At 43.1% G+C, this 23,296-nt stretch overlaps 1 protein-coding gene across 5 annotated transcripts in view; it reads right to left on the bottom strand.

The window, feature by feature from the left end:
- Nucleotides 1-23,296, bottom strand: part of Sema3e (semaphorin 3E) — a 259,856-nt gene that overhangs the window by 233,919 nt on the left and 2,641 nt on the right. Inside the window, exon 1 of one of the 5 annotated variants that reach the window (XM_063237464.1) lies at nucleotides 2,822-2,985. The exons of the other annotated variants lie outside the window; for them this stretch is intronic. The gene's annotated coding sequence lies outside the window, so the exon portion shown is untranslated. Of the gene's footprint in view, nucleotides 1-2,821; nucleotides 2,986-23,296 lie in introns of those variants that run through there. 5 annotated transcript variants of the gene reach the window in all.

Raw genomic sequence — 23,296 nt, 5'->3', positions numbered from 1 at the left:
TGTCTCACATGAATTATTCCAATCTGGACAATGCTGTATTTTGAGGATACATGAAAAGTTTTCACATTTTCTGGAGCATCTATAGTATTTGCTAAATTTTAAAAGAGCATGTCACCTAAAATGACTACAGACACATTACCAATCATTAAAATCCAGTCTCACTGTTTGACATCTACATGAGAGACAGGTAGACTGTATCTTAGTAACTTTCTCATTCTGAGACAGAATACTGGCCCCACAACTTACAGAGGAGAAGGTCTATTTTGCCTCACAGTTTACAGAGACTTGGCATGGCAGAAGGGCAGGGCAGAGGAGAAATACTTCATGGCATAGCAATAGGAAGTCAGGAGAGATCAGGAGAGCAGGATGGGGAAAAGACCCTTCCAGGCCATGCACCTGTGACCACCTCCTCAGACCAGGCTCCACCCCCCAGGTCACCTTCAGCTGTAAACCCATCCACTGGTGAGCATCATGCCCCACGATCCAATCGCCTCCCAAAAACCCACCTACAAGTGCACGAGGCTTTGGGGCGACATCTAGACATAACCCATAACATGATGGAAAACATGCACGTTAAATTTCATTCATTTGACAAACTTAAGAGCGGGGCCACCAGAAAGTAAAATCATCTGATAAATTTCTAAGTACTGAGAAAGCTTAGGGAATCGTGAGATGAATTAGTAACTATTAGAAAGATAACTTAAACTTAATGGTATATATAATCTAGTCCTCTCTTATATTTTTCCGTTTTAAAAAAATAGATAATATTGGAACCACTACTGTTTTATTGTATCATATAGCATAACCATTAAATTCAAAAACAACTACGATAATAATTTTTAAAAATTTCATTTTGTAGTTTGTATAGGGGACTAATTCTTATGGTGTCATAATTAAATTTACCAGCAATGACCACAATGTTAAGTACAGACATATTTTAATGTCAAAGATTAACAGACTAGTAGGATTTTGTTAGATGTGTAAAGTACAACAGCAATGACTTCCTAAAGGATAAACTATTAACTGATATTATCTTATAAAGACTCCTATGGTTTCATGACAATTATTAGGCAAAACTTCTAGGTAGGAATAACAAAGGTATATGTCTACTGTAAAAAGCCATGGCTTATATTTAAATCCATTATGTATGCTCTTTTTCAAATTTTCCTCAGAATTCAAGTTTGACAAGTGATTGAGTTTTACAACGCTAAAATTTGTGCAGAGTTTTAGCTAATTAAGACCCAGTTAATTTACATTGACATTTCACTAAGATAGATTATTCCAAATATATTAATAGTTTATCCTTTAGGAAATCATCAACAGTCTGCTTTACACATCTAACAAAAGTATACTAGTCTATTTATCTTTGATTATTAAAATACGTGTATTTTAATGCTGTGGTCATTGGTGGTAAATTTAATGACATGACAGATTTTATTTCTCAAATCAACTTGTTCTCATGTGAATTAAAGTTGAATATATTTGAAACTTATGAAAGCAATCTTGCATTAAACTTGCTTACTGCTTTCTTATCTGAAATAAAATAATAAATTGAACAGAGAACAACTGTCTTCAGTGATTGTTCAACAAGATGCTGTATGTTTTTTACTTAATATATATTAAACAGCCACATAATAAAATAAAATATTGCATATTGAATGCTAGGAAAGTTTTAGAAAATAGTAAATATCAATTTAAAGATAAACTCCAAGGATGTCACATATCAGAGAATGTAACCTTAGTAGATGGTGACTTTGTCTGAAGGTCACAGGATGAAAGACCTAGAGATGCCTCAGTGAGCTCTTCCATCCACCATCCTCGTCTCCCAGGATTCGAACATTTCCATAAATCCTCATCAAATGTCACCCTGTCAAGGACACTTCCTGACCACTTTGTGGAAAACAGAACCCAGAAACTCTCTGGCTTCCGGAAACTGCTTTTTTTTTAGGTGGTCTTCAATAGCTAGAGTACGTGTGTGTGTGTGTGTGTGTGTGTGTGTGCATGCGTGTTTACAGTGTCTTCCCCAGTGGAATAAGTTTAATAAGTGCAGCGTATTTGTCTGTTGTATTCTGTGTTGCATCCTGAGAGTGTCACAGTAATAATTTTTCCTTAACTCTTAGGTTTTGCGGGTCTCAGAAAACACTTCAAATTTTAAGGTTGGACTTGCTGGTCCCTATGATAACAAGCTTTGCTTTAAATGTAATATTTAAATTAATCAAAAGAACAATCTACGCAGAAGATGGCACCTTCTACAGACAAAGACCTGAGACGGACAGCGCCAAATGCCAAGGGCACACAGCAGGAATCTGAAGATGCTGTGACTCGAGGAGAGAAGTAAGAATAAAAGGCTGCTCAGTGCCCGCTGCCCTTCTCATGCTGAGGAGAGGCTTTGGAAATCGGATGTCTGTCCAGTCCAGGCCTTCTCTGCCCAAGATTAAGCCTGCATTTTAGAGAACAGAGTGCCCCACTGCTGCAGTGAGCTGGGAGCTCACACACTATGTTGGCAGGCTGGGGACATGGTGATCCTGTAGAACTGGGCCTCTGGAATCTGCAGGTGGGAGCTCACGGAGTAACCTCACCACAAGATCATTCCGTCCTTAAAATGTGCGATTCATAACAGCTGATGTTTCAAGGGCAGAAATTAAACAACCAAGCTCTACCGTTAGAAAAACCGTTTTTACACATTACGTGGAAATAATCTGTCAAAAACCCAAACGCGTAATTCAGCCTGTTGTATTCTAAAAAGCAGACACAGATACTGGGTTTGAATCCAGTACCATTCATAAGCTACACAGCTTCCCTAGGCATGGTGTTTAAGTACCTGATCGTCCTTTAGCTTAGGAATAATGGCATGCAGAAGTCTCGAAGACTCAAGATGCTGAATCTAAAGCCCTCAGCACAGAGCAGACACCGAGCAGAGGCCATCTTTATCCACATCAGGAAGACCAGCTAGGGTCAGAACCCCTCGCAGCCTGGATCTGTCACGGTTCCTCGGCCTTTTTGTGCACTCCCAGCAAACCCATTTAAACTTCTCCTCATGCTCTGCAATCATGAAAGACAACACGCAGAAAGATACCCAGACACACGCAGAAATGACTGATTCTGCTCTGTAAATCAGGCTGTGTGACTGAGGAGCACCAACCTAACAAAGCCATGCTGTTCTTAATGGGACGCTGAGAGCCACAGCACAATATGAAGTGGCCAGTGTTTTTAGACAGTACTCTTTCTTCATTCATCTGAAACTGAACTAACAAAGAGCCTTATTTACATCTGCGTAGAGAACTCAGCGTATTCTACTGTAACAACAAGCATTTAGTTCTAAAAATAATCCATATTAAATGGTTAACAATGCTTCTAAACTGAGGTTACCAGCATTTTCCTCATTCACTATTCCGCCCACAACCACATTTTAATTGTTTTGATGGTAATTTTCAGTTCTAACATCAAGATAGTAAATTAACATACAAAACTAATAACCTAAAAACATCACTTGTTTTATGACAGTGTCTCACTATCTAGTTCAGGCTGGCCTCAATTCTCTGTGATCCTCCTGCCTCAGCCTCTTGGATGCTGTACCGCCAACCTGCCAGAACATCACCTTTAAGGATGAAGTGCACAAGTTTAAGTCAGTTCTTTAAAATAGCACACTTTTCATGCGGTTCTCTTTTTTCTAATGTATGGCTATCACTGAAAATACCTATTTCATCTTAGTCTCCTACACACCCCCACTGACGAATAATAGATGTATTGCCTTTAATAATTATTTACCCAAAATAAGAGATACAACTGACTTCTAAGGTCGCAGCATCCTTTAAAGCATTTAAACTACAGTTCTCATACATAAACGGGGAAAGACCAATTCCGGCGGCGTCCGGGGCTAAGTGAAGATCAGAACCGAGGAACCAGCGGAGGGACCCCCTCCACCCTCGTCTCTGCCTGGCTTTCCGCTGAGCGAAACCCCAGCCGGTTTTCTCTCATTTTTGAGACAGAACTTCGCTAACCGGCTGGCGCTGGCCTGGGACCGCGCTCTCCCGTAACCAGACGCTGCGCGCCAGTTCCTGTCCCTTCGAAGGGCTGGACAAGGCCCCCTGATGGACATGCAAGCTTAGCATTTACTTAAAGTAAAAGAAGAGGTGAAAGTGCTCACCAAGCAGCGCTCTGAGGAGACGAGAGGAGAGCAGACGCCCCCGCGCACAGACCCGGCCTCCACAGCTGAGGACTGTGGCGGCCAGACACGGACCCCAGCTTTTATACAGCGGCGCTCTCTACGTCACTTCCGCTGTTCACGCAGGCGTCATCCCCGCCAGTGATCTGCCAGCTCCCCGTGACTGACAGGTCACGTCTGGAGGTCCAGCTGCCGCCATGCCTCATGGGCTGCCTCGTCTTCCACAGTGTCTAGGGTCCGGGTAGTACAGCAGCACCTGGAACTCGTCTTTGTTGCTGCTACCAAGGGAGAAAAAAACCCGCTGTGTGCATCTGAAACTCCTAAAAGGTTAACAGTTGTACCCACTGCCAGTTGAGCCATGGTACCTTTTACTTGGTTTTGTTGTTGTTGTTGATGTCGATGCTGTTGTTGTTTTGTGGCCCTGAACTGCATCACTTTATTGATTGATTTATTTTGAGAAACAGCATCACCAGGGCACTAAATTGCCCAGGCTGGCCCCAGTCTTGCAATCTTCTGCTGCAATTACAGCCATGCACACCACCATGCCAGGCTTGTTTTCCAGTTTATTTGGTGCTGGCCATGAAACCCAGGGCCTCGTGCATGCTAAGCTCACATTCTACCACTGAGCTACACGCCTGAGCCCTCTTTAATGCACTCTAATGCACACAATGAAAAGAAAGTTTGCAGTTCAGCAAACACAGGTGAACTGCACTCCTCACATTCCTCCTCAGTGCTGAAATCTGGAGATGAACCGACAGCCAGATTCAGCTCCTGATTCAGCACTGCAGAGAGCCAGCCAGAAGCAGTTTTCCCGTTCAGATTCCACAGATGCTCTGCTTTTTCCTTGTAAGGGAAGAATTTTGCCACATTTTGAGTACAGAGAGTTGGCAGGACACAGCCAGTTTCGCTGAATGACACCTGAGGATAATTTATGTATGTGGAAGGAACTCACTTTGCTGTTCTGGTAGCACAAATGTTTCACAAACAAACACATTGCCAGCTGTCAGTCAAGAGAACACTGTTTATGCTGCAGTTTATTAACCACAGCTCCGAGGCTCACAACTGACTTTCGCCTCTGGCTTCATGTCCCAGTGGGTGCTCCAGTGTGGACTTTGCTGAGCGAGTGGCTCTGGACCCAGGATAGAGCCCCTGGCCTGGGGTGTGCATTTGTGATGGCCAGGTGGGCAGAAAACACAAGACAAGTCACGCTCTGCCCTGGAAGCTCATCGATTTTGGGAGAAAGTGGCACTGGCCGAGTCCGCTTAATTGGCCAGCGCAAGTGACAAAAGCCACACCACCTTACAGATGGGTCCTGGGTATGCACTAAAAAATACCGAGCAAGACTGATCATCTCAGTGCTTACTCCAAGTGCTTGAAGTCCTGGGCGGCTTCTATCCACTGTTCCTAGTAAAAGATGGTTTTGGTTGAAGCTACACAAATTTACTGACCGTTCATTATCAACACAATGAAGCCAGTGATCCATGAGAAAGACAGGATCACAGCTACACGCCACTGAGCGTCCTTCAGAGGCTTCGGTGACACTGCCCGCCATGTCTCCTCACGTGACCCCAAGCTATCCCCACGGCCGGCGCATCACTCTGAGATCCACATCCTCCAAACAGCTCCAGAGTGTACACACTGCAGTCGGACAGCTTGCCTTAGGAAATCCTCCCTTCAGACTCCTTACTCAGCAGACAGGGCGGCACTGGGGCAGCTGACCACGGATTAAAACAGTGACCATCACAAAAGCTTAGGAAAACATCAGAGTCTGGAGAATGGCCCAGAGCAACCCAGGCTGCCACGAGCTGTGCTGCAGGGGACACAGGGGATGACAAAAACTGCCAGGGGAAGGCGCTTTCATATTTTTATAAAGGAAATACAAGTCAGAAGCCACAGGAACCTTTTAAGTTTAGAGACAGTTTTCATAATGCCACTCTTGGTGTGTGCCCTATCATGGCTTTTCTGTGGAGGAGAGGGGCCCGCACACCCCTGCCCGCCTGCCCAACACAGCAAATACATGGCCAGCAGCCACGGCCGTAAGGGAACAACTCACTGCGAGACAATGGTTTTCATGGAGGAAACCGGGAGAGTTGCCCTAGATATCATAAGGAATTTGTTTTCAATAGGCCTTGTTAAACACCAGCCAAAGCCAAATACTACAAGCCATTGTGGAATGTCTCTCTCCAGAGGGTTTTATTTACTAAATGGAATTTTTCATCAGAAAAGGTTTTCAACAAACCTGTGTAAAGTTAGTAAAATGGATTAACTTGACTTTAAAAAAAACAGACTTCTCTAAGTACTTGTGCTGCAGCGGGTGAAATATGTACACCTAAAGAGATGAGGCCAGGACCTAGATCACCAGTTAGGGTCCCTTTCCAGTCAGTGTTCTTGTGACTTCAATCATTACGCTCAGTTGGGCAGAAGTAGTGCCTGCAGGTCAGGTGCGAGTCTGTTTCTTTAACCTTTCAGAAAGTGGAGTATATGTGCTACAAAAACCACTTCACACTAGAGTAGTCATTAGGAGGCACAAAACAGAACCATCTGGATTATTTTACCGCTTGATCTTGGTAGCTCAATGGTCATTTGTCCTCTTATAAGAGCGAAAAAATTGCTTTCCATTTTTGTACAAGTGAATTTTCAATCAAGTAGAAATGCCACATATCTTAGAAATAACGAACTCTTCTTACCAGAGTATAAGGGTTTTGTCTGAAGTCTTATTTTTACCAAAATCATAATGGATCACACTTCAATACCTCCTGAGATCGTAGCAATGAAAAAAAAAGAAAACAGAAAAGTAAAGAATCTAGAAAAACTGGTACTCAGTCATGACACTCCCTGCTTTTCATCAAAAGGGCAACTTTTCTCTAACCATCTGGAGGGTGCACTTCTGTCCTGGCTGTCTTTGTGTCTGAGCCCACAGAGCCGCCCCAGGCATTCCCTTCCTGTGGTTGTGAGGCCTTCGAGACCCCATCTCATTCTTCAAATGCATAAGTCACCCTGGTTATGCTCTTCAGTTTTAACACTGTGCAGTAAAACTTCAAAAAATATTCTAGGAATTATTTTGAAGAGAACACACAACATGCAAATATATTTGATAATAATAACACATATTTTTGTGGATACCAATACCTTTTCATTTTTATTCTTGTGTTTTTAATGTTGTATGTTCCTGTACAGTCTTCATTTAGCGTTGGTATTTATGAGTAATCCTCCTTTGAGAATGGCAAATTTCCATTTCATACATGAGAGCACTGTATGCCTAGAGAAGTGAACAACAAAGCAATGAAACTAGAGCTCAAAATACTTTCCATAACCTAGTCAGGGTATAAAGAGCTTCCATTCCATTTAATGGAATTTATAATTTGACTATGTGGGTAACTAAGTGATTTTCTGAAAGAGGAACCTGTAACTCACTGATGGGATTTTTAAAAGTTGTCTCATGCACCAACATGTTGATTTGAAATTTGCGTAAAGTGTTGTACTTGAAAAGTACCTTTCAGAAAAAGCAGAGTAATGTCACCCTACAGTTATTCAGCACAGGGCAAGGATGCAGAGTTGTAAATGCCAGCATAGGAGTTTCCTGTGAACCGGCTGCAGGAAGGTTCTCTAGGCACTAGGGCCCCTTCCCCCAGGTTCCTTAGATAGAATTGGAAGCACTGGTGCCCAGCTCATCGCTCCACATCTTACTGGTTCTTGCTCTTGTCTAAATATTATAATAAGTGCTTGTGATGGGCTGTAATATAAAATACTGTGTTTATTCCTAACAAGCTTACTCCTGGAGACTTAATAGGCAGACAGACAATTGCAGTGTAGCATCATAATTCTGCCGAGAATGCCAAGAGCACAACACAGGTGAAGGGAACCCTGGCCAAGGTGAATCACATCTCAACTGAGTCCTAATGAAGGGCAGACATCACTGATGTGCATAATGGGCTGCTGCATGAGGAGACCAGGCGGAGGCCTTCCAAGAAGCAGCAGCAGCACACACAGGCAAGAAGAGCCTCTGGGTCTGCGGAAGGCTTTGAGCCCAGGATCACCACAAAGGGCAACTCGGGAAAGATCATAACAAGAAGGAAGGGAAAAGGTACCCAGTGCACAGATCACGAGGTGAGGGGCCCACCACGCCAAGAAGCGTTCACTGCATCTAATAAGCAGTGTACACATTCTTCCATTAGAGTTATTTTGGGAAATGAAATGAGCAGCACTTGTGTTTTTAATGACCACTGTCTTTATAATATGAAGAGTGGATTGGATTGGTGCTAAGACATCAGTCCAGACACAAGCACAGTGAAGCAGATGGGAAGGAAAGGAGGAGGGAAAAGTTAGAGTGTTATAAATGAATCCAGGTGGCAATGTGGCGTACATGTCCCTGGACTTGGTGACAGCCAGACAAGGTGTAAGGAGTGGGCCAGTGGCCGTGAGATAAGTGGCCATCAGAAAGGACAAAGATCAACATTCAGGACACCCTCCGAGACGGGCCTCGGGGTTTAATGTGCACACAGGAGGAAGCGTGTCACCAGTGTGCAAGACTACACATCCAACTTTGGGAACAGAGTGTGAAGGGCCTTGGTGAAGAGCACCGCCACAGACTGATGAATTACTGGATATAAGCTCGTACAAGCTGCAGCGCACAAGAGAAACCTGGGCCCCGGGGTCGCCCTCGGCATTTTCTCCTCCCTCCTGTGACTGCAGTCTAGGGTTGGAAAAGGCTTTGTAGGGGACACAGCTCCCCACAACTGCAAGTGCCTTGCTTGTCCAGCACCTGCCCTGTACAGTGCAGATGGTGATCAGATGACAGCGGACAGGGTGCTGTCATGGCGGTGGTGAAAAGCCAGGGTTGGAAAGACAGGGGACAGAGGGGCTGCGCGTCTGCGGAACACTGAATGTCAGTCAGGACATTGCCGGGAAGGAGGCGCTGCCTCAACTGGACTGAGAAAACAGACGCTGATAAAGGCGAAGCAATTAACCAGACCCACCCAGTCAGGGATCGGAAGGCTGAGGTTTCCACGGGTGTCTCCAGTAGCGTGGGATCTCTGTCTTCTCTGACCACATTGCACAGCTGGCCTCCTCGGTTTGGTGATAAGTACGGTGGCTGATATTTTTCCAATCTGCAGCTGTGACTCTATTGCAGAGTTTTATATATGGTGGCATCAGCCACCATGTGCTCAGGGCGCACTGGAATGAGAACGGCATCACCAAAGGAGCCAGAACATACAGCGTGCGGTGGCTCACGCTTACTCTCCTTTAAACAGAGCTTGATTAAGTATTAGTAGAATTTGTCTCTGATTTTTTTCCTTGGTGGATGACTGAGTTTTTAAATAAAATTTTGCTCTATTGAAAAAAAATACCTTTATGGACATTTTAATTACAAATGTCAACATGAAAGACAGTTGAACTAAGTATAAACAGAAAGTAAATACAATTCATATTGTGCTAAACAAAAGAAAAATGGACTTTGGCAGGCTCCATAGAACACTTGACTGATGATAAAAAATTCCAAAACGCCTTGGGAGGCTTTGGGAAGAGCAGGGAGTCCATCTCATGCTGCCTTCTTCTGGTGAACGTGGTCAGGACCCTACAGAACGGCAGGACTGAGAGATGCTACGGCAATTACTGATGCGATGCGTTAGTGTTAGTAAAATATCTTCTTCTGTATTCAAAATTCCCCAAAAGCATCAACAGCTCATAAACTAATATAGGCAAAGAACATTTGGTGAAATTAATGCCATAATTAAAACAGGATAGGGGTTACAAAAAGTTCAGTTAAATGTAAGCACTTTCTAAATTCAGAAGAAATAATAAATGTAACATATAAAATCTTGTGCATAATCATTTTACTGCATTTTACTTACAAAGAGTTAATTTAAAAAATTATTCTGAAAAATCATGTGCCTTTTTTAAGCACAGGACTTGCTACAAATACCCAGAGAGACTGGCAAATCTACAAAGTGACAGCAAATTAAAGTTACAAAATTAAGCAAGCACAGCTATGGTGATATTTGAATTCTGCCATTCTGTTGTTGTGACCATTCCAGATTCTTTTTAAATAAAAAAATTGTTAAGACATTTAAAAGTCTCCTGTTTATTTTAGCTATGAAGAAAGAGTCTGTTTTGTTTCTTCATACTGAATAATTTCAAATTAATCTTGCATTATCTATAATTATTTAAATAATGTTACAGTATAAAGAAAATGAGCTGTGACATTTATTTTTCTGCATCTTCCATAAAAACCAAAAGTATATATTTTATATAGCCTAATAAAAGTGTCTTAAATGTGGTTTAACTTTCTTCCAAATCCTGACATTTTAGAAGGCGCCCATAGTATGTGTATTTTAAATTTATTTTAAAAATTAGTTTAGAAGCCTTTCTACAAGCAACCCAAGCTTTACCATTTCTCACCAGGTTTCCTAAAGATGAAAGTGTGGAAACTGCAATGAAGCAGACCAAGCGAGGATCCTGGGCAGCAGCCGAGGCCCAGCACCTGGGGGGGAGGCAGAGCCGCGTCCTTCAGGTCCCTGCTGAGGTGCCCGGAGCCACGCTGAAGACTGGAGGGAAGAGAAGGGTCACCCTACTGCAGCCAGGAAGCTACACTCCGGAGGGAAGCAAGAGGGTGGGTACTGGGGCTGCGGGGGGCCTCGGCTGGGCTGGGCGCGCTACACAGGAGTGAACACAGCGGTCTGCTGGCCAAGCTGCTGTCAGCTCCAGGAGCTTCAGCAGATCTGAGAGCTCACGCACGCCCCTCCCCGACCAGTGGCCTCCACGGGACCACTGAGGAGGACATGAACAAAGGCCAACATGACCAGGACCTGCCACACAAGGGCAGGTGGCCACCTGTACATATTTGGCAGCTGTCAGGACCCCGGGAGTTCAGAGCAAGAAGTGGGCAAACGCCTTCTTCTCACCAGGACGCTGAAGACAGAACGCATTTCCCTGCCCACGAAATGCATGAGGTCACAGTGACAGGTAAATAAACACACGTGGTCACCCGTGTGGATGCCAGGCACATGGGGACTTGGCCACTGTGACCTGCAGTCTCTACATTCAGGACATGTCTCTGATTCGGTCCCCCAACAGGGTCTCTTTTCTAATGAATGACTTTATTTTTTATTTGCAACAGAGGTATGAAGGGCTAGCTTCATAGCATTGGTCCTAACCTTCTAAATGCGATTACTATCTTTCCACTCTGTGGCTATTCCTCTCTAACTGGATGCCCTCCGCCCTCCTCCTTCTCCCCCTCCACTCTCTTCCTATCACACCTACTTAGCAACTACTAGGTCCCAGGCAGCATTTCAAGTGGATTAAAAAGATCTTTCATCTAATCCTTGTTACAAGCAAGGACATCCGTGCTATTTATTACCCAGCCTCTTCACTCAGAGAAAGGTTAAGTAACACGTCCAAGATCACACTAACAAATGTGTTTCTACCACATTTATTTTCTAAACGGCGCTTAAAACTGGGGCACGAGTAGCAGTGTGTGCGATGATCTAAGGGCCCTGCTGGCACTCCGGGAGAGGGCCGCAGAAAGACATCATTCATCTGTTTCTAAGGAGTTCCGCAGAAGCAGCATTATAAAATTAAATGAAATAGTCAGGTTAGGCACGGACCCACCCGGAATTACTCAGATGCCAAAGTAAGCCCATGCCAGCTGTTACCCTTCCTCTGGCGGCTGGCCCCGAAGGCGCAGCCTGGGGGGCGGGCGCCGCCGGCTGAGGGAGCAGCTGGGCCTATTGGTGAGGAGGAGAAACCAGGCAGGGAAGACAAAGGGCCAGGTCCGTGGCTGGCAGCGGCTGGCACAGTGGAGGGGGGCTGGGGCTCACCCTGACCTACAGCACAGCCTGGGTGCAAGTGGCATCCTTCCCAAATCCTTCCTGAGCCATGCTCTCCCAAAACTCAGCCAGTGGCAATTCCATGTTCATTCTTGTCACATTAACACCACTTGGGATGCTCAAAAATAAAGCACTTCCAAAGCTATTAACACAAGCCACCTAGTGTACGTAATTTAACTCAGAAAAAGAAAAGATGGTTAATGGTAACCTAGAACCATGTATCGTGAGTATAGAGGTCGACCACTGCAGAAATGCATATGCCTAATAAACATAAGTACATGCGCCAAATTCACACCGTATCCGATAGTCTTAGCATTCCTTTTATTTTGCGTGCCCTGATATTGGTACTATAAGGCATCAAATGAGTCACTGCCTCGTCAGCATGTGTACAGTTACGGTTTCTATCCACTGTCCCCAAAAGCCTCACGCGGTCATAGGGGGTGGACGTTCAGAGGTGGCTGAATCTGGAGTTTGTGACTGTTCATGGTCCAGTGCTGGGGTGAAGGGTGTGGGCGCTACACCTGCCCGAGGGCAGGTAGCTTCGTACAGCAGGAGGGCAGAAAGAGATTCACCCTTTCTCCTTCCCGTGTTGCTTTCTGTCTTCTTGGACAGTTGCCCTTGGCCATGCCACCCTGCCTTGGAGTCAGCCGATCACATAAGTAAAACTCTACAACTGTGAGCTAAATAAACCTTTCCTCCTTTAACTTGTGGGTGTTTAGTATTTTGTCCCTCCAATGGCAGAAAAGGAACTAAGATACACACTTCTTTGTTAATGTCAACTCTATACTTTTAGCATTCATTTTTACTTATGACTGATTTTATTGATTTTTAAGGCTTAGAAAATACTCCTTCTTTTTTTCCAGATACGAAAAATTCTTCCACAATCCTAAAATATATCAGACTTCAGTTTGGGCATACACATGTTGGAGCAAGTGAAAAACATTTGGCAAAAAAATCTGTTAAAAACAGCGCCCAGTACATAACTTTTGTCTTAGTTCTGAGAAATGTAATGATGAAATATAACTTCAGTCTTTTAATTGGAAGCATAACTGACTTAACTATAATATTTTCGTTCTTCCTATGGTTATTTAAATATTACAAGGGAATTTCGCTTTGGGGAACTACAAGGAAATAGAAGAGTATTATTTGTGGTAGCAGTACACATTTTGACTTCTATAAATGTAACACTGCAGTAATCAAATTCATATTTTTGGTGGTTTGGAAATCTATTTAGTAATTTTATATTCTACCTTCTGCTTCCTCTTTCTTTTCCTGGATAAAATGAAAAGGAAACACTTTGCTTTCCTGTATCAATAGAAATGTGCGATGCTGTGGATAATCGAGAGTCTCCATCACTAACATTATAATATTGGACTCTGAAAAGAACGCTCCTTTTCTCTTCCAGTTACATTTGAAGTGTGAGTGGCGTGGTTATTCTGAGAACCCATCTGACTAACTCAGGTTAGTGCAAACCCCACACGCACTGCAAGCTCAGTGTCCCGTCACAGCACTCAGCCTAAGCCCTGGGAAAGCCTTTCCTAGAAGTATGTTACACATCCAGCCTGAAATTTCCTCCTCCTGCCTGGCTGCTGTGGTGTGTTTTTGTTACTTTGCTTGAGCCAGGGAAAAGCATTTATACCACTTTTATCAAGAACAGAGCTGTTCTCAACAAGAATCATTTTCACTTCCCATTATCTTTCCCAGAATTTTCTTTGAAATATATTAGCTTTGACTTGCTCCAAATAATAGAAATGATCTTCATTTCTATACGTTTATTTTGACAGCCTGACTTTAGTTTGTAAAAACAGTCAAGAAGGGGCTGGGGATTTAGCTCAGCAGCATAAGCACCTGCCTTGCAAGCAGGCAGTCATGAGTTCGATCCCTGGTACCGGGAAAAAAAAAATACAGTCAAGAGCTTTATATTTTAGTTCTATTTCTTTTTCTTTTTTTGTTTGTTTGTTTCTTTGTTTTGGTACCAGGGATTGAAGCCACAAACTTGCCCTTGCCCAGCAGAAGCTTGTGCTGCTGAGCTAAATCCCCAGGCCTCTATTTTTATTTAAGGTTAAAAATTGATGTTTTGGACATTTTCTTTATATTCATTACTTTATAGTGTTATGAATGTGCACTGTACTTAATTATTTTCATGCCAAAAAGAAACAATAACTTAAGGCTAATGAAATGTATTGACAATTATTTTTGATCAATTACGAGTGGAAAAACATTTTCCATGACTTGTAGGTATAATAAAATCGCAGGAAAATAAAATTTCTCTTAGTTCTTTCTCACCTTGGGTTAAGAAATCAGTGAAGACATGTTGCGTAGACTCAGCACACTCATCAAATTTGTACCCATCGTTTTTCTTCTCATTATTGACAATGAGTATAAAGTGATAAATGTAGTCAAGTCCTTCATAAAGCTGCCTCTGTACAGAGACAAACTAACACCATCCAAAAACATACCTCTGAATGTTTGGCCATTTAGGACATTTTTTAAAAACAAAGATGTCGAGGAAGTTTCTGTGCCGTCTTTCACATTCTCTCTTTGCCTTCTGCTTGCCACAGTTTTCCTGTGTTCGTTCTTTGTTCCTTCAAGGTTCATCCACGTGTGAGTGAATCACATCTCACACCAGACCCAGGCAATCAGAATTGGCGGAAAGGAGAGAGGACGGCCGGCAGGCAGGACCACGTCGCAAGGTGGCTGTAAGCCACACTCTGCAAAACCTCCAACGGCACTTCTGGTAGTGAGCAGATTTTTTCTGAATCACTATAAAGCAGTGCTAGACTTCTCTCCAACCTTTCCCAATAAAAGAGCTGAAACTAAACCTGCACTTTGCATTTTACAGATGGAGCAGGAGAGAAATATTTTCATTGTTTTTCTTGCCTTATCAATGCTCCCTACTCCAACATTTCATTTTCTGTCTTTTCTTTTGGAAGCACATTGATATGTGGCATCCATTCCAAAAATCAAAATTGGTCATATCAATATTACTGTATATAACATGAAATTCTATACAAAGAATGCAACAGGTAAAATATTATTAAATATCTGCTAAGAAATCAAATGATAAGATGCAACACAACTGCCTTCAGAAATTTCACATTCTACTTGTGTATTTTCATATATTGCTCATACAAAGACAAGGAAAATTCCTCAAGTCCATATAGAAATGCAAAGAATTTAGTTCAGCATGAGCGAAGATCACGTGTGACGCTAGGATACACAGCAGTTACGAACCCACAGGAACAAGGAAGTCAGTCCCTGTGGGACCGGGAACGGGGAGGGCACAGTGCAGTCTGCCCAGCGACAGGCAGGAGCCACAGGATTGCTAAAAGAAGGTGAAACACACACAGCATTTAGGCAATAAATAAATAAGTAAGTAAAGTAAGAGGGAAATGTGCAGGCAAAGAAGTCACGCCATCCTTATTCAGAAGACACGATCCTTTATATAGAAAACCCCAAGAAACTCCACCAACAGACACATACAACTAATAAATTTTAAAAGGCAGCAGCATATAAAATGAACACACAAAAATCAGTAACATTCTGGTACACAATAATGAACCCACCTAGAAAGAAATTACAAAAATAGGGGCCAAGGATTTAGCTCGGTGGCATAAGCACCTATCTAGCAAGCGCAGGGTTGTGAGTTCCATCCCCAGCACACCCCCCAAAAAGAAAGAAATTAGAAAAACAATACCATTCACAATAGCTTCATGAAAAATTTAAAACTTAGAAATTAATGTAACAAAGGAAGTGAAAGACATATAAAACTAAAAGTACAGCACTCCAAAAAAAAGAGATCAAATACATCAGGAAGTGGAAAGATATTTCCTGCTACTAATATATGACTATTATTCCATTGTATAACAATATCACATCTGCGGTTGATGGGTATTCTGGTTACTTCCAAGATTTAGCTATTACAAATTGTGCTGCATAAACATGGGTACACACGTATTGCTGTGGAGAAATGGAAGGAAAAATTATACATATTTATAGGTATACACACATAACTATATATATATGTGTATGTGTGCAAGATAGATAACTAGCCTGGCATGGTGGCACATGTCTGTAATTCCAGCACTTGGGAGGCTGAGGCAGAGGGATCATTGTGAGTTTGAGATCAGCCTCGGCTATAAAGTGAGCTCAAGGCCAGCCTGGACTGCATAGGACACCCTGTCTCAAAAAAATATGAAAAAAAAAGAGAGAGAGATAACTATACCACTAATTTTCTGTTAGTTCATCAAAAGGAACAGGTTGTGCTGTCATTATTTAACTGATTATTTTTATGACTAGATCTTGTAATCTGGACACCTACTCCTAAGATAACAGTAGGCAATATATTAACTAGTGTTGATTTCTTACTGTTTTTTTAAGTTCTGTAGTATTTCTATTTTTTTCTGTTTTGCTTTTTAAAATAAAAAAAATCTGATATATAGATTTAATGCAATCTCACTCAAAACACCGACAACACTCCTTACTAGAAAAGACATCCTAAACTTCATCTGGAACCAGAAGCGACCCAAATAGAAAAAACAAACCTGGACAACAAGAACAAAACAGGAAGCATCACAGCGCTGCATTTCACCTCATGTCACAAAGGTACTGGCAGGAAGACAGACGTGCGGATGAATGGGACAGAACAGGAACCCAGAAACAATTCCAGGCACACGCAGCCATCTGATCACGGACAACGCGGCCAAAAACATATGCTGGAGGAAAGAGAACCTTTTACCAAGTGGTGCTGGGGAAACTGGCTGTGCACCTGCAGAGGACTGACTCTACCCCATCTCTCTCACCTTACTAGACTAAAATCAAAATGGATAGAATATCCAAACGTTAAAGCAGAAACAATGGATCTGCCGAAAGATAAAGCAGACGAAACTTCTGAAGTCACAGACGCAAGCAGACTCCTGAACAGAACTCCAACTGCATAAGGAGTCATACCAATAGTCAACACATGGGATGCTATCGAATTAAAAGTCTTCTAAGGAAACAAGCAACGGAATTAAGAGTCAACCTACGGAATGGCAAAAGCTTTTTTTTTTTTTTTTTTTTGGATACCAGGGATTGAACTCACCACTGTGTGCTTGCAAGACAGACGCTTATGCCGCTGAGCTAAGTCCCTAACCCCATGGCAAAAGCTTTCTGCCAACTGTTTCTTGGATAGAGATTAATATCTAGAATATATACAGAACTCTAACAAGTTGACCTCCACCAAGCAAGAGTTAACTAAAATGCAGAGAGCTGAAGAGATGCTTCTCAGAAACACAAATGCCAATAAATATTTGACAAAATATTCAGTATCTCTGCCCATTAGAGAAAGGGAAATTAAGAAAACACTGAGATTTCATCTTACTCCAGAAAGAAAAGTTATCATCAAGAAATCAAATACAGAGCCACGGTTTTAGCCCAGTGGTACAAACACTTGCCTGGCAAGCGCGAGGTCCAGAGTTCTATCCCCAGTACCAAAAAAAAAAAAAAAAAAAAAAAAAAAGAAAAGAAAGTAAATACATTAATAACAATGTTGGTGGGTGATAGAATTTTCGGCACGGCTAGGAAGATAGAAATATGAAATAAAAATGGCCTTTATTTTAAGAATGCAGAGAGAGAACCCCCAACCAATGAGGTCTGGCTTTTCTCTCTGCCCGACACGTGTTGTGGGGGTATACATATAGCTTTGGTTTGGGGTGGTGCCTAAGGGGCGTTACTGATGCACAAGTAGCCCACTGGAATTCATTTCATGCCACAGGTAAATTGCCTAGGGTGGGGAAGATGACCTCAAGATAGAGTTTCTTGGTTCCGCCTCCCAGCCTCACACTGCTGTATCGTCCAGGGCAAAATCCTTTTAGTGGGGACCAGGATAGAGCTCAGTGGCTCAAGTGCTTGACTGGTAAGTGCGAAGTCATGAGTTCGATCCCTGGTACAAAAGGAAAAAACAATGCTGGTGGAGCTGAGGGGGGAAAGGAACCCTTCTACATTATTGGGGGGAAGGTTAACTATTCAACCTGCACTGAAATCAGAATGAAGCTTCCTCAGAAAAATAAAAACTAGACACTGCATTTGACCCAGCTATTCCCTTTCTAAGTTTCTCCCTCCAAGAGTTAAAGACCCTGGAGCGCAAAGATCCATGCATGGCCAGCAGCACCACTCACAGTAGTTAAATCCGGAAGCAGCCTGTACGTGCATCAGCAGATGCATGGTACAGAAAACACGCGATTCACATAAAATAGGCCAGCTTACTGCCATGAAGATGAACACATTTGAGTCACTGACAGGTGAATCTTGGCACAGTCAATATTGAGAAGTCACACACAGAAGGTTAAATATTGCACAATTTTGCTTATGTTAGGAACCCAAAGTATAAATAAATTAGAGAGCTAAATGCAAGATATATCATAAGAAACAAGGAGATACATCTTTCACAAATGGGAAGAGGACCACGAGAAGGATGGGGATGGAGAGAAAAGGAAGGGGGGACCACGACCTCAGATGCGCTGCTCACATACACCAGCGCCCCTCAGCGGGGTAGCAACTGTGCACTGCAGACACGGACTAATACAAACACAAGTTAAAACACAAGTCAATACAGGCATGAGATTTACTTACTTTGGTACCAGGAATCAAACTCACAACCTTGCACTTTGCCAGGCAGGCGTTTGTGCCACTGAGCTATATCCCTGGCCCCAGACATCAAAATTTTCAACTTCAAAAAGAAGGCTGGGTTGTTATGTCCTCTTTCACCTTAATCTCCTTCTTTCTTTTAATTTTTTTAATTAAAAAAAAAAAAAAAGAAGGCTGGGGATAGATGAGTGTGGCTGATGGTACCAGAGGGCTTCGGGCAGCTGGCTGTCTTGCTAACTGCAGCTTGGGGGCAGCAGAAGGCGACAGCAAGGGAAGGCCCAGGCCTCCCCCTAAGGCATGTCTGAGTGACCGATAGCTTCAGGGGACTCCTCAGTTTCTTTTTTTTTTTTTTTTTTTTTTTTTTTTTTTTTTTTTATTTTTATTTAAGGAGAAAAGAAAAGAAAGAAAAAAAAAACAGTGAAGGGGTACAAGTTATACAGATTTACAGAATAATAAAATGCGCAGTAGGAAATCACTAGTTAATGAATTACATATTGCCATCTTAGAAATAATTGTTTAAGTCACAAAATTAAAGCTTGTAGAGTGGACATTCCAACAATGATACTGCAAACAGTTCTGTTCAATGATCCATGTATAAGATAGAAAATGACTCCTCAGTTTCCTAGGCACTCTTCACCCCACGCCCAGGAGACTCTCCTCGGAGAACCACGGCTCAGTCATTCAGTCTTCTTCAGGGCCATGCTGGGAACGCCTTCCTGCCCCCAGTCCTTACCTGCTCATCCAGGAGAAGGCAGAGCTGACTCTCACTTTCAAAGCAAATAACACATACTGAGCTGATAGCCACTTGGCCACACTGTTTAGTTTCACTGTGGTCAAGGGGGCCTTTGTGATATCAGTGCTATTGTGCTTTACAATGCTGGTCCACAATCACCCCAGTTAGCTCCGTGTATTTTGTGGATCCGGTCTGCTGTCTCCAAGGTCCCAGGAGATAAAGTTCCAACTTTCCTATCCTAACTTCAAAATAGTAGAGGCTCCCTTATCACCCTCCTTTCTTAGTCATCTATTGGGGGGGAGGGGGGCTGGCTTTCATGAAAGGAAACCTTTACTTTCAAGTAAAAGTCTTTGATGGCTAAGGCTCTTCCCTCATTTCAAATGGAAAGTTCATAATTAGCTATGTCACTCTTAGAAGAAAAAAGGAAGCCAGGGCAGACTCATTACCTCTGAGTGTCTCTGATTCACCGCGTAATTTATGGACGCTTCCTGTGGATTAAGTACCCTCCCCCACTAATTTGCATTATCTCTCGCAAATTACACCTCATACCACTTTAAAGACGCCAAAATTCATCCCCCAAAGCATAAGCAGTTTGTTCATGCCGCAGGCCAGAAGCCAGATTCAAATTAGGGATGGCTCATCCAAAGTGCAGGGTTTCAAGCCTCTGAAATCTGAATGTGAGAGTAATTTGAAACACTTTCCTGAGTTAAACTACTGTCCAAGTTTACTGTTCAAGGCCTGAGCAGATAGTGACGGCTGAAGATTCAGTTACCTGGGAGAGAAGTGCAAATGCATTTCTAAGTGTTAAACATCAGGCCAAAGGAGGGACTCTGTTTCTTCACACCATTGTGAAGGTCAGATTATCTGGGCAAGGGGCCCCCGGTCATGGATGGACATACCCTGAACCCAGAGTTAGAACACAAACAGGCTGAGGACTCCATGAGTGACTGACGGACAGTTATCAACCTCAGAGAGTTGTCTGTTCATGCAACGACCACATAGAAAATGTGCTCTCAATACCAGAGGCTGTAAAGTGGCGTAAATGTAGTATTGGCACACCCTCTCACTTCCAGTCTCAAATAACCCCCGTAGGAAATTCCCAGTCCTCACGATCACCCCCAGGATGTGCACAGAGAATGACGCTTGCTAAAGCCTAAGGGATAGACACCAACAGCTTCTCTTAGGCTTCAAACGTTACTTAAAAATGTCCTATGAAAACATTTTAAAACGAACCATCCATCACCCTTTGTATAATTTATAGAGTAATCCAAAGCCTCAACTGTGGTGCTAACATCTGTTATCATTATTGAAACTAAAAAACCCTAGATCTTCACTCTGCACCATTCAGAAAACATCACAAATGATGGGGTTTTGGTTTGTTTTGTTCTGAACTAAGGAGGCAGAGGATGCTGGCGGTGAGCTGTGAGAGGCAAGAGTACCACCGCATCTCCGGATACCAGCAGGGTGACTCCCTCCACAGACCACAGACGGTGGGAGGTAAAGGGGTGAACAGTGCCCTCTCCCCCACCAAGTCCCCGTGGTGACTCCTGCCGATATTTCTGTTCCATTAACCTGACTCAGCAGACTGCTCAGAGCTTCCACGAGCAGCGCCAATGTGGCAGTCAGGTGCATCCTGACGTGGGTATGGAACAGCTGGTACAGGGCTGTGCGCCCTTCTGGGGGAAACGGGGCCCTCCCTGTGCAACAGCAGCAGGCTGACTGACGGTCTGACCCGGAGAGCAAAATAAAGCCAAGGCCACACCCCTTCTCAAAGGACAGCTCACTAAATCCTAACTGTGGCATATATTTATTAGTCAAGAACATCTACTGGGCCAGGGATTAGCCCAGCAGCACAGTGTCTGGCAACCATGAGGTCCTGAGTTCGATTCCCGGAACAACAACAACAAAGAATGGAGATGGATTGTATGCTACACGTGGACTACACTCACCAACTTTTTAAAAACAGTTGCACTCACACAAATAATTCTCCAACTTAAAATTTGTCCAGATCACTTATAAATTCCAATTTTAGTTTATTCTATCCTGAGCTCCCTCCTCATTCTATGTATTTACTGAGGAGTAAACGTCTTCCCACTGTAATAGGCAATGTCCTGATAAGAACCGAATAATTCACACAACCTTTCAGAGTCTTTCACCCCAGTTCACTGATGTAACCCATAAGAAGTGTTTGTAGCAAATATAAAACCAAAGGAACAAAAACAGCACTAAAATAGCACTAAAATAGCCCTAAATCTACATCCTTACCCGCACTTCTTCAGACAGCGTGTCTTGTGTAAACAGGCTCGACTGACTGTACCGTGGTCTTTGCGTCTAACCAGGGCCTTGTAAAACACAAACGTTTGTAAGGAACCTGTCCCTGGCTTCTCGCTTAGTCTCCCTGACGGAGCTCTGGAGCAGAGGCTGACGTTTGCCGCTGGGCTTCAGTAACTGCTGAGATGGATCGCCCGTGTGACCAGTTCTTACTTATCCACACCACGGGACGTGTGCCTAAGGTCACTATTGACAGTGGCTGTCAGGAAACACTGGCTCTGTCGCTGCCCAGTGCTTTCCTCGGTCTGGATGGAAAATACATTGCACAGCCTGCAGGAAGGTCACTTAAAACTTATGTAGCATTGTGTCCTTCGGAGTCCTGCGTCCTCTATCTTACACACAGAAGCAGTGCTAAGATGTATGACACAAAGTAGGTGCCATAAAGGGACACGTGTGTGCTTCACAGTGTAGACGCAGGCCACAAATGTTAGGAAACGCCCACTCGATGTCATGACGGGGCACCAAATCAAACAGGGCACTGCCACTCTTCATGTTTTTCAAATTGAGGACACAGACAATCAGCATCACCATGTAGGAGGGACAGAGCTGGAGTGGGATCTTAAATTCTCAGGACCCCGATAAACCCGTACACAGTTAAAATACGCTACTGCAGACATCCTAATTTACTCTCTTCACCATGTTCCGTATGTATGAATGTATGCTCAGTGCTTGAATCTCCATTTACAGTGCCAACATGTTCTTTTTGAGACGGGGTCTCTCTATGCAGTTCACACCAGCCTTGAGCTCACTTTGTAGCCCAGGCTGGTCTCAAACTCACAGGGATCCTCCTGCCTCAGCCTCCTGAGTGCTGGGATTACAGGCATGCACCACCATGCCATTAATACCCACATGTTTATGGCTTGACCTTCTGCCATTCTCGTGCCTTTCCTAAGCTGCCACTGAATACTCTAGGAGAACTTTCTCTGTAAGAAACCATTCTCCTTGGCTTCTGGATTGCTGCATCTTCCTCCTGGGGACTTTGGACTCCTACCTTATCTGCTAAACTCCCTTGAATGAATTGTCCTGATCAATCCTCCCTTCCTTATGACACACACAATGGGTTTTTTCTGTGACCTCAGTCTTTGCTTACGTGTTTTTTGGTTTTTTTTTTTTTTTAAGTCCATTATCAAGACAGTTATTGTTGCCTTCCTTGAAACTCTTTAATATAAGATAGTGAAAGATAAGGTGAGACCAGCTGTCACCACAGGAAAGTGACTCAACCTCCTGGACTCCTCTTTCTTCTTTTCCCTTGATCAATCACGAGGATTTCAGTAAGTTTAAAAAGACAAATAAAAAAACAACTCTTGGAGCAAAATACTATAATTTTGTATTAATCCCAGCAATATTACTTTTAGTAGCTGAGACAAAGTTAGCTACAGTGCATGAGTACTCATAAATCTGTAAGGATTTGCCTGATACCGGTAACTTCAGCTCAGATCCTGCTAAAAATTCCTGCAGAGCAGGACAGCACCTTGCCATTTTGGTCTCTGCTGTAATTTAGGTGTAAACTTGATGATTTTGCCTAAAAACGCATTAAGATGGAGACACATATGCGTATGTATAAATGTATGACAGGAGTAATTAGCTTGTGTTTTCATGCCCTCCACTTGCTGT

Source organism: Cavia porcellus, unplaced genomic scaffold, assembly GCF_034190915.1.
Source record: "Cavia porcellus strain 051 isolate PalLab524CR breed Dunkin Hartley unplaced genomic scaffold, mCavPor4.1 scaffold_2, whole genome shotgun sequence".
In the NCBI taxonomy this organism is placed as follows: domain Eukaryota; kingdom Metazoa; phylum Chordata; class Mammalia; order Rodentia; family Caviidae; genus Cavia; species Cavia porcellus.
Note: the sequence above shows the minus strand (reverse complement) of the source record. Positions and strands in the feature narration are given on the sequence as shown.